This window comes from Bos grunniens, chromosome 4 (genome assembly GCF_055505025.1).
Source record: "Bos grunniens cultivar Pamir isolate PY7600 chromosome 4, Bosgru_T2T1.0, whole genome shotgun sequence".
Lineage (NCBI taxonomy): Eukaryota > Metazoa > Chordata > Mammalia > Artiodactyla > Bovidae > Bos > Bos grunniens.
The window spans coordinates 190,276-208,234 of NC_141168.1; the positions used below are offsets into that span (position 1 = coordinate 190,276).

At 45.8% G+C, this 17,959-nt stretch overlaps 1 pseudogene across 1 annotated transcript in view; it reads left to right on the forward strand.

Annotated features, from left to right (window-relative positions):
- LOC147373345 (small ribosomal subunit protein uS2 pseudogene) overlaps positions 1-8,482 on the forward strand; it is a 40,436-nt pseudogene extending 31,954 nt beyond the window's left edge. The window contains exon 3 of the transcript XR_015161812.1: positions 1,895-8,482. The product of XR_015161812.1 is annotated as a small ribosomal subunit protein uS2 pseudogene (transcript). The remainder of the gene's footprint in view (positions 1-1,894) is intronic.
- The last annotated feature ends 9,477 nt before the right edge of the window (positions 8,483-17,959 follow it).

The window sequence follows — 17,959 nt, forward strand, 5'->3', positions numbered from 1 at the left end:
AAGCACAACTGAAATTCAGAATATGTTCAAATTGTTCCCTACAGGGAAAGCATCTTAGAGCAAAACTTACTGCAGCACTGATAAGGCGTCATGTCTTTCTCCAAGTTGGCTAAGAACGAGCAGAGTAGGAGTTGTGTGGTTAGTCCCTCTGTTGTGTCCAGCTCCTTGTGGCCCGTCCTTTGAGAGGAGCCTGGCAGGCTACAGACCCTGGAGTCCCAAAGACTTGGACACGACTGAGCCACTATATATTCTTCCGGATTCTTTCTGGTTACAGGTCGTCACAAGATACTGAGTACAGCTCCCTCACTACACAGCAGCTCCTTATGTCACCTGGTGTACATACAGCAGTGTGTGCGTACTGACCCCAAACTCCTAACTCACCTCTCCCCACACCCCCGTGTCCTCTTAGGTAACCATAAGCGTGTTTTCTATGTCTGTGACTCTACCTCTGCTTTGTAAATAAGTTCATCTGTATCATTCTTCAATATTCCACATATGTGATGTCATACGATGCTTGCCTCTTTCTGTCTGACTTCACTTAAAGTGAAATCACCATGTTCATCCATGTTGCTGCAAATGGCATTATTTCATTTGATTTTATGACTGAGTAATTTTCCATTGTATATATATTCCACATCTTCTGGAGCAAGCACTTCTTAGACTGTACAGCTTGACTTACTTTAAAGGAACAAAAATTGTGAGGAAACCTAAATTTTTTTAGAGATGGAGAATTTCTCTGCAATGACTCATATATCATTAATCAGCATTTAATGGATTAGGAGACCAAGAATAGTAGGTAAAATTGGTGTGTCGTTTTGTTTTATGTCACTTATGTCACATTCTCATGCTGCTGCTGCTGCTAAGTTGCTTCAACTCTGTGTGACCCCATAGACAGCAGCCCACCAGGCTTCTCCATCCATGGGATTCTCCAGGCAGTAACACTGGAGAGGGTTGCCATTTCCTTCTCCAATGCACGCAAGTGAAAAGTGAAAGTGAAGTCACTCAGTTGTGTCCGACTCCTATCAGGGTTAAATTATGTTCACAAAATACAGATTTCTTCTGTTCGTCTATTCTTGATTCTCTAAAATTATGTGGTGCTTTTGTAGTCAGTTGTTCTTTGCTTACATAGCCTTCACATGATTTTCAGAAGTAATTCTTGAAAAAAAATTTATTTTATAGCCTTCCTTGCTTATTTTTCTTTTGTTACAGCTGCTTTAAATATTGGTCTTGAGAATTCATATTTTTCCAGAAAGTAGTCAATTTCTTGAATATTCTCGTATATTTGCAGTGTATATAAAGGGGTTTATATTCATTTTTGTGGGTGGGTATGAGGTAATATGAAATATACTTCGGACCTCTTGTCTGACACAGGACCCCTAAGTGTCTTGAAGTTTCCTGGGTGATAGAAATGTCTTTTGGCTTGTTTTCTTTGTATGATTCCTGAAAGTGTTAATTTTGCTTTTTCCTGGTAGGAAATGATTACCTTCATAACAGACACGTTTGAGGATTATTGCTAAGGTTTGTTAGTAGAATTCTATGTGCCCTTTATTTTAAGGCTTGTGATTAGTTTCATCTCTCTCTCTCTCTTTTTTTTTTAGTTTCAGCTCTAATATATGCATTTTCCATCTCAGTTGAATGCCCCATATATTCAAGGAGGTTTCTTCACTCTGGCTGGTGAGGATTCTCCGCCTCACATGAATGTTGCACATTATTCAATGCATTCAGTTCAGTTCATTTCAGTTGCTCAGTCGTGTCCAACTCTTTGCAACCCCATAAACCGCAGTGCACCAGGCTCCCTGAGTTCACCCAAACTCATGTTCATTGAATCGGTGATGCCATCCAACCATCTCATCCTCTGTCGTCCCCTTGTCTTCCTGCCCCCAATCCCTCCCAGCATCAGAGGCTTTTCCAATGAGTCAGCTCTTCACATCAAGTGGCCAAAGTATTGGAGTTTCAGCTTCAGCATCAGTCCTTCCAGTGAACACCCAGGACTGATCTCCTTTAGGATGGACTGGTTGGATCTCCTTGCTGTCCAAGGGACTCTCAAGAGTCTTCTCCAACACCACAGTCCAAAAGCATCAATTCTTCTCTGCTAAGTTTTCTTTATAGTCCAACTCTCACATCCATACATGACTACTGGAAAAACCATAGCTTTGACTAGACGGACTTTTGTTGGCAAAGTACTGTCTCTGCTTTTTAATATGCTGTCTAGTTTGGTCATAACTTTCCTTTCAAGGAGTAAGCATCTTTCAATTTCATGGATGCAATCACCATCTGCGGTGATTTGTGAGCCCCCCAAAATAAAGTCAGCCACTGTTTCCACTGTTTCCCCATCTATTTGTTGAGCTATTTCAAATCCTAAAAGATGATTCTGTGAAAGTGCTGCACTCAATATGTCAGAAAATTTGGAAAACTCAGCAGTGGCCACAGGAATGGAAAAGGTCAGTGTTCATTCCAATCCCAAAGAAAGGCAATGCCAAAGAATGCTCAAACGACTGCACAATTGCACTCATCTCACACGCTAGTAAAGTAATGCTCAAAATTCTCCAAGCCAGGCTTCAGCAATACATGAACCATGAACTTCCTGATGTCCAAGGTGATTTTAGAAAAGGCAGAGGAACCAGAGATCAAATTGCCAACATCCACTGGATCATCAAAAAAGCAAGAGAGTTCCAGAAAAATATCTATTTCTGCTTTATTGACTATGCCAAAGCCTTTGACTGTGTGGATCACAACAAGCTGTGGAAAATTCTGAAAGAGATGGGAATACCAGACCACCTGACCTGCCGCTTGAGAAACCTGTAGGAAGCAACAGTTAGAACTGGACATGGAACAACAGACTGGTTCCAAATAGGAAAAGGAGTATGTCACCCTGCTTATTTAACTTATATGCGGAGTACATCATGAGAAACGCTGGGCTGGAAGAAGCACAAGCTGGGATCAAGATTGCCAGGAGAAATATCGATAACCTCGGATATGCAGATGACACCACTGTTATGGCAGAAAGTAAAGAGGAACTAAAGAGCCTCTTGATGAAAGTGAAAGAGGAGAGTGAAAAAGTTGGCTTAAAGCTCAACATTCAGAAAACTAAGATCATGGCATCTGATCCCACTCAATGCACAGCTCTCCAGTAATAATTCTTTCCTCAAAAGTTGTTCCTGCCCAGCCTTGGGAAATTTCACCTGCGTGTAATCAGATGACAGAGACTCAATGGGCTCATTAGGCACTTGTAATCATTCTTTCTGTCTGAGTAGCTCTCTTTTAGATGCCCTGCCCCACACATATCACCTTCTGCACCTCCCTGGCTCACTTGTGTTCTCAGATCAGGGCTTTGCTGGGCTGCATCTGGGTTCCCCTCCCTGTACCTGCAACATGGAAATTGCCTGAAGGCAGACAGCCAGGAGTTTTCAGATGGATTTGTGCATCCATCTTCACTCTAGGAACTTAGTCCTGCATGGCCTGCTGTCCAGGATCTGAAAACAGTTGTTCCCAGTATTTTGTTCAGCTTTCTAATTACCAGTGCCAGGTGAGGAAGTTCAGATACTGTTCCTCTTAAAGCTGGGAGTGGAAGTCACATTTTATTTTTACAGACACTCTTTGAATCAGTAATTCTAAATCAGTTAACCATATATGTTTAAAAGTATCCTTTGCTTCATTTTCTCTGTTTTGCTCTTGCAAATGTAAAAACAAAACCAAATATCAAGAGACACATTAAAACAGGTTTTGTTTTCTGCTTTTCCTGGTTGAACTTTATGCCAACAAATCCTAGGTAAGAACTTAGGAAGCTGCAGTAAGTCAAGGCACCAGCAAGATCACAGGATCTGCAATCAACAGGGATATTAATGGTACCAGAGAGCCTTTTTTTTCTTTTTGCCATGCCATAGGAGGTGGATGAAGTAGTTGAGGGGCTAGAGGGATCCCAGGACCTTAATGACACCAGTGAGCCAACTAAAATACAGGAGGCTGAGGCCAGGTATAGCATGTTTGGCCAATGTGAGCTGAAATATATTTAATTCTGAATTTCCAGAACCATAACCTCAAACAAAATGTTCACCTTCTTCTGATATTCACATAGAAAGATTGCATAGAATTTTTTGCGTAGAAATTCTACTTCCTTGTCCATCAGCAGATGAATGGATAAGAAAGCTGTGGTACATATACACAGTGGAGTATTACTCAGCCATTAAAAAGGATACATTTGAATCAGTTCTAATGAGGTGGATGAAACTGGAGCCTATTATACAGAGTGAAGTAAGCCAGAAGGAAAAACATAAATACAGTATACTAACGCATATATATGGAATTTAGAAAGATGGTAACAATAACCCAGTGTATGAGACAGCAAAAGAGACACTGATGTATAGAACAGTCTTATGGACTCTGTGGGAGAGGGAGAGGGTGGGAAGATTTGGGAGAATGACATTGAAACATGTAAAATATCATGTAAGAAATGAGTCGCCAGTCCAGGTTCGATGCACGATACTGGATGCTTGGGGCTAGTGCACTGGGACGACCCAGATGGATGGTATGGGGAGGGAGGAGGGAGGAGGGTTTAGGATGGGGAACACATGTATACCTGTGGCGGATTCATTTTTATATTTGGCAAAACTAATACAATTATGTAAAGTTTAAAAATAAAATTTAAAAAAAAAGAAGAAGAAAAAAAGAAACTGAAGAAACAAAAAGTTATGGCTTGGGAATACATGCTGCAAAAAATAAATGCAAATAAAAGTAAAAAAAGAAAGAAAGAAAAAAAAGAAATTCTACTTCCATGGAAGAAAGCCACTAGGAAGATTGCTTGGAGAATTTAAGAGATGTGTGGTTTTTAGGTGGAGAAAGAGGCAAGTGTGGTTCAGAAACGGAAAGGGGTCTGTGCAAACCCAGCAGGCTCTCTTTGGTGGAAGGCAGGCTGTGTGCTCACTGCTCCTTCCCCCTTTTGCTGAGATCACTTTTATCATGTTTTAGGTAGCTCCAATGAAAACTTCAAGTACAGGGGCTTCCCTGGTGGTCCAGTGGTTAAGAATCTACCTTGCAGTGCAGGGGACACCGGTTCAATCTCTGGTCCCCAGAAGATCCCTCATGCCACAGAGAAATTAAGTCTGTACACCGCAAAGACTGAGCCCAGGCATCCTAGAGCCCAGCGCTCCACAGCAAGAGGAGCCACCAAAGCGGGAAGCCCAGCCACCCAACTAGAGCACAGGCCCTGCTTGCTACAAGTGGAGAGAGCCTGCAGGCAGCAAAGAAGACCCAGGGCAGCCAAAAAGAAATAAAATTATGTGTAAACAAAAACCCCTTCAAGTACAGTGACTCTCAATGGCTCAAGTAACTCCTGCTCGATGTTCTCAGCACACCGGCGTATGGGGTCTACAGGACCCCCCTCGTCCCGTGAAGGCCCAGAGTCTCCATCGACCACGTGTCTCCACCACTGTGCTGTGCCGTCTCCCCGTTCTCCTCTGCACAGAACTGCTTCTGATGGTGTCACTCTTTAGGCAGGGGAGTCATTCTTGTGAATCACCATCTAAGAATTAATATCATCTCACCTGCAATTTTATTTCTATATTCCTTAAAAGGAGTTCCTTAAAACCCCAACTGTATTCCTTAAAAGAGGGTTTTAACACAATCTTGATTTGAACACCTATGTTTTTATTTATCAACTTTCATGTCTCCTTCACTGTGTCCTGTGCTCTGGCTCAGCCTCTCTCTTGGCCTCTGCTCTTGGCCTCTCAGGAAACAGCGTACAGGATGTGTTAGTTGCATCCGCCCTCCCTCTCACTGGCTCTTTTCCGTCCTCCCTCATTTCCGTGACATGTGTAACTCTGTGCACATCACTATCACCATGACACCCTCCCTCCCTCGGGAAGCCTGTTATCACCTTCCTGCTCCTTTCTCTGCTGCCCCATGTGTGTCCCTGCCCGACACTCACAGCAGCTTCACAGCAGGCGCTCTCCCTCACTCTTCTCTCCAGAGCTCCTGCTGGAATTTCTGGACACCACCTCCCAAGTATTTACCTCTGACTCTGACTTCTCCTTCCCTGGTGGGCCCTGTAGCATCTTCCCCTGAATGAAGACCACAGATAAAACCTAAATTCTCCTTCTTCCCCAGCTACCTTAGACTCCCCTGTGGATGTCTCCTTCTCATCCAGGCTCAGTGATTCAGTATCATCCATGAACCATTTTTCTATACTCAACCATCTATCTGGCCGTATTGATACCATCTCTAGGGGAGTGGGTGGAGCAATGATGGGCAATGTTGAGATGGCAGGTAGAGACCAGACCAGGCAATGAGGGCGTGAGAATGAAGGACAGTGCTAAGAAGAGGAGCAGATTATAGAGAAGTCACAAGGGCAGAAGAGGTTGGAGAATGTTTTTGAAAACAGATCAGGGAGAAATCTGGGAGAGGAGAGGTTGAGTCTTAAGGAAAGAGAAATGATCATTGCATAGCTCCTTGGTGGAGTGGGGGAGGGGGGGAAATCCAGCAATGTGCTAGTTTACCAGCAACATCCTATCAGATGCTATATTTCAGTTGGAAATACTTCAGGCTACAAATCCATTAGATTTATAGAAATTCCATATGCATTAGAAATTGATACAATTTCCTGCAATGGAATAAATTAGGCTAAGGTTATGCATTACATAGTTTTTTGTGATGTCAAGATGTCATTTTATATTAGTGTTTATTCCAATGTGGACCAGTAAAGCGTATTATAGTACATCATCTATTCAGTGGACTGATTTGTGGAAAATAGTGTTCCAAGAGAGAATATTCCCCAAGATATTGTCAGCTGAATATAAGCAAGATACCATAAAACATTGTGCACAGTATGTGACCATGTATGGTTTTAAATGTGGTTGTGCTCAGTCACTCAGTCATGTCCCACACTTTTGACACTATGGACTGTAGCCCACCAGGCTCCTCTGCCCATGGCGATTCTCCAGGCAGGGATACTAGAGTGGGTTGCCATTTCCTGCTCCAGAGGATCTTCCAGACCAAAGGATTGAATCTGAGTCCCTTATGTCTCCTGCACAGGGAGGTGGGTTCTTTACCATTAGCACCACATGTGGAGTGAAGAAGAAATAGATATTCATAGTTGCTTGTGTATCCATAAAATGACATTCTGGGCCTTCTCTCTTGATCCAGGGGCTAAGACTCTGCACTCTCATTGTAGGGGCCTGAGTTCAATACCTTGTCAGGAAACTAGAACCCACAGGCCATAGCTAAGAGTTCCCATGGCAAAGGTCCCGCGGGCACAGCCAAATAAATACTTAGAAAAAATAAATAAACCTCCAGAAGCTATTCCTGAGAAACAAAACACGTGGCTGACTGTGGAAGCAGCAGGGCCTTGACAAGAAGGGAGGCGGTAGGAAGAACAATGTAATATGAAGTATTTTATATTTCTGGGTTCTTGAATCTTGTACATGTATTATAAGTTTCTCAGAAATGCCAAGACATTATAAAAGAATTTAAACCTCTAAAGAATAAAACTCACAGCGTTATTTCTACAAACTGAATGAAAGTCAAGTTTGTTTTATCAGAAAGATTATCTGGCTTCTCTAAAACATCTTCTCAGGCTTTTCCCACGCTACCCACACAGTGGTCCATAGGGCACTGTCTGGATTCTTGTCATAACGGGAAGTGAATCTTTTACACTATCCTGGGTCCTTGATGTCCGGCAAATGAAGGACGACGTCATCACGTTCCTTGCAGCAGGGGCCCACTTAGGTAGCACCGACCTTTACTTCCCAACGGAGCAGTACATCTACAGAAGGAAAAGTGACGGCGTCTACACTAGGAATCCGAAGAGAACCTGGGAGAAGCTTCTGTAGGCAGCTCATGCCATCGTTGCCACTGAAAACCCAGCTGCTGTCCCTGCTGCGTCCTCCAGGAACCCTCGCCAGCGAGCTGAGCTGCAGTTTGCTGCCGCCGCTCCTCTGGTCAGCCGCTTCGCTCCTGGAGCCTCCACTAACCAGACCCAGGCAGCTTCCAGGAGCCAAGACTCCTGGTGGTTACGAGGCCAGGGCTGACCGCCGGCCTCTCCCAGAGGCATGTATGTGAACTTCTTACCATCGGTCTGTGTGACACGGACTCTCCTCTGCACTCTGGAGACGACCCATTCCCGGCAACCAGGGAGCTGTCGGTGGGTCTGACTTGGCGGATGCTCACCCGGGAAGTTCTGCCCGTGCGCGGCACCGTTTCCTGTGAACACTCTTGGGAGGTCGTGCCTGATCTCTACATCTGCAGATTCTGAAGAGATTAAAAGGGAAGAGCAGGTGCCAGCTGAGCAAGCTCTGACCAAGGAGGACTTCACCGTGAATGGGTCACTTCAGCAGCTGAGTGCAACGCTACTGGATCTGAGGTGCTGGCCTAGTCCACAGGTGGGCAGGTGAGCTCACTGCCTACTCCGCAGTTTCCCCTGAAGGCTGGCCTGCAGCGCCCACTGCTCAGGCCACTGGACGGGTAGGCACAGCACTGGGTGCGCTTCAGCTGTTCTTTCACAGGCTCTTCTCTTCAATGGGGGTTGTGCTGGGTCCTTGCTGCTGCACAGGTTTGCTCTGGTTGCGGTGAGCGGGGAGCACTCTGGTTGTGGTGCCTGCCTTCTCATTGCAGCAGCTTCTCTTGTTATGGAGTGTGGGCCCCAGGGCCCCCAGGCTTCAGTGGTGGCAGAGAGTGGGCTCAGGAGCTGTGGCCCTCAGGCTGTGGAGCACAGGCTTGATGGTTGTGGTTCACAGGCTTAGTTCCTCTGAAGGCACATGGGATCTTCCTGGACCAGGGATTGAACTCATGTCTCCTGCATTGGCAGGATTCTTTACCATGAGCCATTATGGAAACCCCACAAACTCTTAAAATGGAAATTGATTGACAGAAAATAAGCAGTTTCTAAATAAATAAATATATCTACTCATGAGGATGTTCTGTGACTTTTGCTGTTTTCCTTTCACATAAGAGGAAAATTTCCTAATTCATAATTCGTTATGTTCTTCCCTCAAACAACATTTGCAACTGCTAATTTTATTAGCTAAGCTTGATCCAAGTTTTAAAATACTTTTCTCCCACTTTTCCCTATGCACTGTACATTCATTATCAATTGAGATAATACTTTATCATTGTTCAGTCACTCAGTCATGTCCAACTCTTTCCGACCCCATGGACTGCAGCACACCAGGCTTCCCTGTCCTTCACCAACTCCCAGAGATTATATTTATATACTTCATATGGATAGGAGGATAATCAGTTGACTTCATACTTGAATTATTTCTCTGAATCTGACATATTAATATGCTAGTAAGATATAAGACACTTGATTGACTTCAGCATAATAAAAAATAACAGAATCAGGTGACCATATCTGAAGACTGATTATAAAAGCAGCAGCCATGTTGATGAGGAGCAGTGACACACGGGGGGACATTTTATGCGGTGAGAGAGGGGCGCTGGCCTCAGGGATTTAAAGGGCTGCTTGAAAACAGACAAACTCGGCTCAGTGGATGGACCTCCTGGGAATCACTTCCCAGGGACACACAGGACAGAGTCCTGAGCATCCTGAGTGCCCACAAGGTGGTCTGAAGCGGTGGCCAGGGCACCCCTCTGGGTATCAGTGGAGATGGTAGCTGTATTGTGTGTCTGTACGAGTCTGTATAAGGTGACCCTGCATGCAGAAAAGCAAATTTGACTAAATGGCAGATGGCCTCAGTTCTAATAGTAAGATCTAATATTAAGATCTTGTCTTAAATCAAATTCTTTCTCCTCTCAGCTTCTCCATCTGAAAGGAGTTACTCTTCATGAGACCCATTCTCTTTTAATTCCCTTCTTCAAAGCCTCAGATTTTGTAGCTTTTTTTCAGTAAGTATCTTTCCACGTTTATTCCTCAGACAAGACAAGCAAGAGTAAATGTTTATTATTGGACTTTAAAGATAAACAAATACTTTTAAAATCAGACTTTCCAAAAGTTCTAAATTTATTCATGTTCTCACTTTAGTATCTTCAATCCTAAGCCTATAATGAGCATTTTTACTTGATTCAGACACAGCTCTGGGGAGTGAATTGGTGGCGGGACTCCACAGACCCGTGGAATTCTGAACTCTTGACAGTTAGATCTCTTTTTGCAGAAGTGTTAGCAGCCAATGGAGCAAGGCACATATAGTGCCAGATTATAGGGCTGACAGCGGGGAAAAGACAGTTTATTGATGGTAGAAAAGATCTGCCTTCTGACAAGCAGGCGCCTCTCATGGTGAGGCAAACTGGAAGTGCCTGCAGACTCAGAGCCCCATGTGCTTGGAGAGTGATGCTTCAGCCACACCCGTTATCAGCGCAGCCTTCACAAAGGGGTCCTTCCTTGACCTGACTCGTGCTTCCTATTTCTTTAACTCCCTGTGCTTCGGGGCTGCTCTGCTGAGTTGGACTCCCCTTTGCTTTTCCTAGATCTCCTTGGGGCCTTCTCACAAGGCCCGGCAGCAGGCAGGAAGCAGCGGCGCAATTGGGCAAGTCTGCTCCTGTAACTCCTCTGGCAGCCGTGAGGCTGGGACAGCGCGCTGAGTGTCCACTGTCCCTCTCATGGGACCAGAGGTCGGAATGGGGAAGAGGGAAGGGCTGCCTTTGCTTTCTTTCACTCCCTGGCCAGGAGCTCTTAACCTGAGGGATTTGGAGAGCCCAGGGAGCCTGTGCCCTCCCTGGTGATGCATAAAATGCATCTGTGCACAAGCTTTTGTTCAGATAAGAGTAAATGCCCTGGATTCACCCCTTCAGAATATTTTATCTTTGTTCCTAGTCTGTACAGACCCTGTGCTTTGAAGCACAACACCGCTGCAGTGATTTCATCACACTTCCACTGCTGCCGGTCCCTAGTAAACCCAGCTTTCAGAATCAAGAGAAGCTGCTGGCTGACAAGGCTTAAAAACATCCTTTGAAGTTCCTGGAATCAAGAGCACTTGACTGTGCTCTACTGGAACATTTTAAGGTATAGTAGTTTGCTTTTCGCTTGTGAGCAAGCTACGTCAAATTGTTTCCAAACAAGAAAACTGAACTAAAGTCTATGTGGACCAGGGTTATAGGACACAAACTACTTTAGGGCAGGTCCCGGGTCGACCTGAGATTCTGTCATTACCAGGAATCAAAGTAGTGAGGAGCATTTGTGACACAGACCCTAAAAGCGTTTTATTACTGGATAATTTGAGTTGGGATGGTTCTCTAGAGAAGAGAATGGCAACTCACTCCAGTGTTCTTGCCTGGAGAATTCCATGGGCAGAGGAGCCTGGCGGGCTACAGTCTAAGGGATCCCAAAGAGTCGGACATGACTGAGTGACTTTCACTTTCTGTTTTCAGTTTGGATCTAGGGAGAGGTAAAGTCTTTTCTGTGGATATTTGTAAATGCTTCCTACAGATCCAGTTATATGGCTTTGTGTTCTTCTGGAATTGCTCCCATGACATTGATCTGGACTTCATACACTTATGTACCAAATTACTCTGTTTTCTGTGCAATGGTGGTAAAACAGTTAAAAAGCAAGTAAACAAGCCAAAGCCCGTGAACTGTTCCAAACACGCTGAAAGCGCCACCTACTGTCCAATCTGCAGAGGTGCCCGAGGAATGTAGTCTGAGCCTTATGGACTGAGAGCCACAGGAACTAGGATATTAAGCTAAGTTAGACTCACATCTGACTATACTTTCTACTTATATGCTATTTATAACGAGTATGTAGTTATATTTATGCTCTCTCCTGAGCATTCTCAATCTTTGGTTACAAAAAGTAAGATATTGAAAATCACTGAACTGTGGCAGATGTGAGAAACAGTATCAGGCTATCATATGCTTTCCACGGGTCCCGATTATCCCACACCAAAATGCCTTGAGAGTTCTGGAGCAAAAATGCTCGTTGCCACTTTTATTCCTAGGAACGACTGAGGCCCAGAGCTCCCTGAGTGGCCCCTCCTGAGGGGACTTGACTGTATTTATTTTACATGTTTAAGAGATGACAGAAAAAGAGAAAGCTCTAAAATGGCAAAAGCTTTCAGGTACACCAAAAGGGTGGTTTTTAATGTTGGTTTGAGTGTTTTGTTTTTAATGGAACAATCCATTATAGAACAGGCCAAAATAAGTTTAGAGAATACAGTGTACTTTTGCTACCTCTGAGAGCTACTAATTGAAATATGTATTTACTATGGGCTTGGCATCAATTCAGACGTGCCTTGGACAGGTGACTGACTTCCAGGCTGCCTTAAACCCAACAAGTGTTCAGGGAATGACCCAGTGACTGGAGGGCACAGCAGCGTGCAGCCAGCATTTCACTGTTTGTGCTGCTCGTGCGCTCTTTCTGTCTCTAGCCCTTCTAAGCTGGTTCTGTACAATCATATGTACTGTTTATTTAAATGCAAACAATATACACTCTCGTTCAAGTTCCTCCTGAGTTAAAAGTACACCCAAAAAGAAACTGGATAATTTAGAGTAAAAGTAGAATTTCTCTTTCATCCTTATCAAAGTATCTGTGGTTCACTTGTATATATTCCTCCAGCTTTTTAGAAAACATTTTCAAATATATTTTATTTACACGCAGATAATATATGTTCATTTTTAGTTCAGTTAATCAAATAATGTGTGCTGTTTTACAACTTGCTTTTGTCATGTAACAGTATGACTTTGAGGTGTCACCATTTCCTGTTTGGGGGTTTTCCAGTGGTTTTCAATAGGAATATAAAAATCTTTCTTTAGAACAATATGATTCTGCTATAAGCAAACTAGGTTCATCTAGCATGCACATTCAGGGAAATTCAGAAATGGGTTTAGTTGCCCTGCGCATCCCACCATCCGGAATGAAGGAAACTATGAGCAAGGAAAGTCTCAGCAGTGAACACCAGGCACCCCGTTAACCCAGCGCTAAAGGAGGAGGGCCGGGCGAGGACAGCTCACGGGCTGGGGGAAGGTCTTCTGATGCCTGTGTCTCCAGCCTGGCCGGTAGCAGCCCAGAGAATCCAGGAAAGAGAGATGGTAGGCGGAGAACAGTGGAGGGCAGGAAATGGGCCTCCTGGTGGCAAAGCACAAAGGTCTCAGCAGAGCCTGGGGAGGACAAGCGGGCTCCCGGAGGAGCCGGCGGAGAGACACCCGGAGGAGGCTCCCTCCCGCTCACCCCACCCCAGAAGGTGCCCACAGGCCGGGCAGGGTGCAGGGTCGCATCCGCTCCCCTCACTTCAGGCTGGTCTTGGGAACACACTTCTTGTTTCACTTGAGTGATTCAATTATGCCTCCCTGTAATTTCAGGTTGGGTCTTCTCTGCCTGCCTTCCCCTCACTTTTCACTCTGGCCTCAGTCTTCATTTTTTCTGGCAAACAAAATGTGGTCAGCAGGCAGAGTTGACTGCATAAAAGGCAAAGATCTGCCTCTGAGGAGTAATATATACTCATATTGTCATGCTAGTTTATTTATATTTATTAATTTAATTTATTATAACATAACGCTACATAAATGTATGCACATATAATGTAAATAAACATTAAATGTTATGTACTATTATTATTTTAATATAATATTTATATATCAATGATATATGTTAATATTAATAATATATAGGCTGATTTACTTAACGACACCCCTGGTGAGAAGACTAATGAAGACTAAAAAAGTCAGAAAAAGACAGAAATTTGAAGATCTTTGAGAAAACTTCATGCTCACGATGTAAATGGCGAGACGTGCATGAAGCTTCTTGGCCAGGGCTCCTCACAGGCTTCTCCAGGCCCCTTTTATGGTCAGCGGTGAGAGAGGGAGTGAGGATCCTGGCAAAGCCCTCAGGCCGAGGCCAGGCCGAGCCCCCCTCCAGTCTCCTTCCTTCTGTCACCATGCATCACCTCCTCACTTACACTAGTGTAAACAAGTGTTATCACTTCTCCCACAGAATGAAGGGTGTGTGTTGCAGGAGAGCTGTAGCGAGCTCACTGGTGACACAAATCTTAAAACTATAGAGAGAGGGAGTTGGAGGGAGGGAGACTGATAAATAGACTTATGTGCCCTGGCTTTAGACTGTAGTGTGAAATGTATGATATTAAAACTGCTTAGCCTTTAGCTTGTATTCTTATCAGTGCCTGTATTAAACAATTGATCAGTCACCTAAATATCATAGACTCTAAATCATAAACTAGGATTTTAAAATACTATAGTTTTCTGTGTTACCAAAATGCACTTTGAAGCCAATGTTCAGATCATCCATTGTCTTCTTTTGGTGAGTGTTTGGTCACATGTTGTTCTCTTTTAACTTTTACTTTGTATTTGGGGTGTAGCCCATTAACAAACAGTGTTGTGACAGTTTCAAGTGAACACCAAGGGGAACAGTTCAGCCAAACACACACATGCGTCCTTTCTCCCCCACACTCTCCTCCCTTCGAGGCTGCTACATAGTATTGACATCCGTGTGCCAAACAGTGAGTCCTTGTTGATTCCGAACCAAAGCGGACATTTGTTGCATCATCAGAGACTCTGTCAGAATCTTTCCCAGAGGTTAGTGAGGAGTTTCCTGGAAAACACTCAGCCCACACCCTGTTGCCAGAGGAAGAGTGTTTATATATGGGTGTTAGTTTTGGGAGAATTTGGTGAACCGGGCCAGCTCATACAGAGATGGAAACAGCTTGTCACCATAACACTGTCACCACTCCCCAGTAGGTTCAGCCTCCCCCGAATGCGCCCCGAGTCCTGACCACTGAGCAGGCCAAGCCCGCTCTCAGCCCCCAGCACCTCCTCCCGCAGGGCCCAGCCCACAGGAGTCGGAGGGACTGACCGCTCGTCCCCTCCTCCCCCTACCCAATCCTCCCCCTACTCAAGGGCCTGCCCGAACCAGCTCCCTGCTCTGGTTGAAGGAGGAAGAAGGCCCAGCAGCAGCCCCAGAAGAAGCACACAGAGGGCCCTCCATTCCCAGGAGTGCAGGCTCATTGTGCAGGGCTGAGGGGACACGGGGGTGGGAGGAGCCTCAGCGCTGGACACTGTGGGAGCTTGTCTGCTGAACAGACTCAGGGACTGCCTGTTGGCCATGGGATCTGAGGAACAGGATAAATTTGGATGGACTGGGGCTAGCTGGGAGGGTTTGCCATGGTCTAAAGCACAGGCTGTGTTTCTCTGGGCTGAAAATGTTAACCACTGAGCACTAGCTCCCACCAAAAGAGGGTATTGGTTAGAGGTGTCCTGAGATGTAAGAGCTTCTTAGGGAGACAAGAAGAGATACTAGGAGGATGTGAAATGCCTTGTAGAGCCTGAACCACACGCCCAGCCTTCTGACCCCAGTTTTGGGAGGTAGCAGTTTCTTATGCATGTCCCTGGTGGTTCAGATGTTAAAGAATACACCTGTAATGTAGGAGACCTGGGTTTAATCTCTGAGTCGAGAAGATCCCCTGGAGAAGGAAATGACAACCCACTCCAGTATTCTTACCTGGAAAATCCCATGGACAAAGGAGCCTGGTGGGCTGCAGTCCATGGGGTCACAGGGACATGATTGAGAGACTAACACCCTTTCAGGTGAGGGCAGCTGGTTTGCTTGGGCCTGATCAGGGAGGGGCACAGGTGAGTGTTGCTTCTGATGAGTGAAAGAGGCTTTGGGCCTAGAAAAGGAAACAGCAGTCTCAGAGGCCATTGCTGAGTGATCTAACTTCGGGGAAAACAAAACCAAACTTTAGGTCCTGCTCTGATGCTCCAGGCTGGTTGCATCTACCTGGGACTTGTCACCCCTTGTCCAGAGGATTGATCACCCCCTGCCCAACTGCAAATGCCATCTCAACTAAAGAATACCCAAAACATCCCGCCTGACTAACGTTTCCCTTATCGCTTCTACAAACCTCCCTTTAAATATGAAGCCTCCCTGATCCCTCTCAGGCTCAGCCTGGTCACTAGGCCAACTGACGCCCCTCCTTGCCTGAAAAAAGGTCACCTACTTCTGTTGAGGTTGTCTCTCCTTCTCTGCCTCAGCCCAATCTATACCTTACAACAAGCACTGTCTGAGAGAAAAGGGCAAACAGGTGCCCCCAGGGAGTCAAGACACAAGCTGCTTAGTCAGCAAGACAGCCGTGAGGGGGTGGAGTGGGCACCCTGCGGGGCCTCTCCCGCTGTCCCCGGGTGCCCTGCAGTTCCAAGCTTTGGCCTGAAAGCGTCTTAGAGAAGGACCCTTTGTATCCTACCTATTAGGAGTTAACCACTAAAGGAATGTTGCCTATAAGCTTGTACATAAAGTCCCATCTCTGGGAGCCCTGCATCCCAGGTAATGAGCACCAAACTAAAATAATAACTTTGTTTAACTAACAGGAAACTTCATGACCAGACTCACCTGTGAATCACGACAGGGAGGCAGACATTTAAACATCCCCTCTGGAGCCTGATGAGAATGAGGAAATATTTGACTTTCCTCCCCCACCACCTGTGAGGATTAATATAAAGGAAGCCTGAATTCTAACTCAGGCAAGATGTGTCCTGGGACAAGTGTCCTGGGCTTCTGAATAAAGTAACTATTCCTTGCCCCAAGAACTCATCTCTCAATTTATTGGCCTGTCATGAGGTGAGCAGGACAAGATTGGACTCAGTTACAGAAGAGCTGACAGTCTTGCTCTTTTGGGGGAAGATTTCCATTTTCATTCATTTAGTCATTCATCGTGTATTTAAGTCCTGCTCAGAGCCAGGCCCTGCCGAACTCACCCTTGAAGCTCAGACTCACCAGGTCCACGACACCTTTCTTGATCCCATGCTCTGCCTGCACCATTTTCTGCCTCAAACAGGACCCCTTAAGTCTTTAAGCACACTGCGGTGAGCTCTCCAGCTTGTGAGCCCTGTGAGGACCTCAAACAGATGCAGAACGGGGCTCAGAAAATGTGATGACGACCAATAATCAAATCAATGAGCTGGTCAAACACAAACCAGGCTTAGGTCACATTCACCAAAGGTCATCTTCTTCTCCCTCCTTCCAGAGCCAGAGTTTCAGGGGGACCTTTACCAGGAGCCCAGGGATCTTCTCTGACACTAACCTCATCCAAAATGTTAATAGTCTGGGTGGATTTTATTTTCAATTTTATTTCTTTTTACACTTGAAGTCACTTCGTGACTATTCCACTGAATACTGAGTAACTTAATGATCACTTCTGTTGTGTCTGGGCCAAGAAAACCCAATACGCGGGTAGGATACTGAGGAGGAGAAAGTCAGGGGAAAGCGGGGGACTGGGGGTGAAACAGCAGAGGCAGGAGGCCCCCACCCCCGTTCTCACTGCCCTCCCCATCCCCTTTGTACTTAACCAACCTGACTGTGATTACCGGGGTCCAGATGTCTCCTTGCTAGATGTTCTGTCCTTTAGAGCCAGCTATAGAGGTCACAGTACAAATCTAAGTTCTGGGGCCCCTGAGTGATCCAGGAGCAGTCACCTGTGCCTTCAGAGGGTCGGTTTCTGACCCACAGTGATGCTCTCCCAGAGTCGGGCATGAGTTAGTGGCCAGCCCTGCTCACTGTGAGATGCTGCAGCTCTTGCTCTGCCCTGAAACCCCTCCCTGCAGCCTGGCTGTGTTCAGGGGACGCCTGGACAAAACAGGCATGAGTGAGTAGGAGAGAGTGGGCACTTCAGGGGCAGAGGAGATACAGAGAAACTTGATTTCACTCTGGCCACTTCCAACTGGTCCCAGCCTAATGCCACTTGTCATACACCCTGAGTGGACATGACCTCCTGGGAGCTCAGAGGACTCTCCTGAGATCTGGGATGTGGAGCTCTGGAGGATGGGGCTGGGAAGCCCTCCACATGAGGCTGGGGCTCTGGGGTTCTGAAGCTGGCCCGGGGAGTGGAGCTGGGCCTGGCAGGTTTGCAGTGTAGACTGTCGGGTGTCTGGTTGAAGCTGCTGACATCCGTGGTCACACCTCCCTCAGCCATCTGACCATTTCTGATCCCAGCAGTTGAGCAGGGCTGGTCTGGCAGGCATGCAACTGAGACAGGAGCTCAGTGTGGGCAGCTCCTCTGCCTGCCTCTG